Genomic DNA, 891 nt, shown 5'->3' with positions numbered 1-891 from the left:
TATCTATGGTCCATGCTGTCTGTGTGACTTACCATGGTGGACGTTGACCTTGGCCACCTGGTTGGCTGTTGGGTTCTCCACTGGAAGTTTACTCTCTTCCTCCTTCCCATACTGCACTCTGGAAGAAAACCAAAGCCCAGACTCACTAAAGCCATTAAAGGACTTTCCTGAGGTAACAGAGCCAGGGAATAGTGAGTAGCTCAGGCCCTGACCTCTCTCCCTTGGGAAACTGTGCTCTGCGGACCATCTGATCTATCCAGGAGAGAAACAGCTGAGGCAGCCTCTGTGGCCCTTCAAGCCCTGGTCTTCAAGGGGTTTTGACATTGCCAAGATGCCCTTCATCTAGCAGTTATGCAAGATGTTCACTAGAAAGTGGATCTGCGCCATCTTTTTCAAAAGCCAAGGAGCGTGGGTTGTGTGCTCTGTAAAGGTCTGCATGGGCTGGCCCTGTTCACCCACCCCAACCCCTGAGCCCTGGCTGTCTCCTGCTTCCCCTTGCTCTCCTGGCTCCACGCACACTGGCTTTCTTCCACTTTCTCCAGCATGTCATGTCTCCTTCCATCTACCCGGGGGCCTTTGCACTTGCCATTTCCTCTGCCTGGAATCCACTTTCTTTCCTCCTGTACTGGCTAACTCCTGCTTCCTTCGGAGTCTACTGAAGTAGGGTCTACCACTTTAGGAAAACCTTTCCTGACCACCCTCCAGATTAGGGCTGCCCCCATTGCATATGCACAGGGCTTGCCACCTCAACATGCATACGCTTCTGTGTGGGAGGTTTTCCTTTTTTTCTTTTTTTTGAGATGGAGTCTCGCTCTGTCACCCAGGCTGGAGTGCAGTGGTGCGATCTCGGCTCACTGCAACCTCTGTCCCCTGGGTTCAAGCCATTCTTCT

Source organism: Colobus angolensis, unplaced genomic scaffold, assembly GCF_000951035.1.
Source record: "Colobus angolensis palliatus isolate OR3802 unplaced genomic scaffold, Cang.pa_1.0 Scaffold76, whole genome shotgun sequence".
Lineage (NCBI taxonomy): Eukaryota > Metazoa > Chordata > Mammalia > Primates > Cercopithecidae > Colobus > Colobus angolensis.
The sequence above is the reverse complement of the archived record's forward strand: the minus strand, read 5'-3'. Positions refer to the sequence as shown.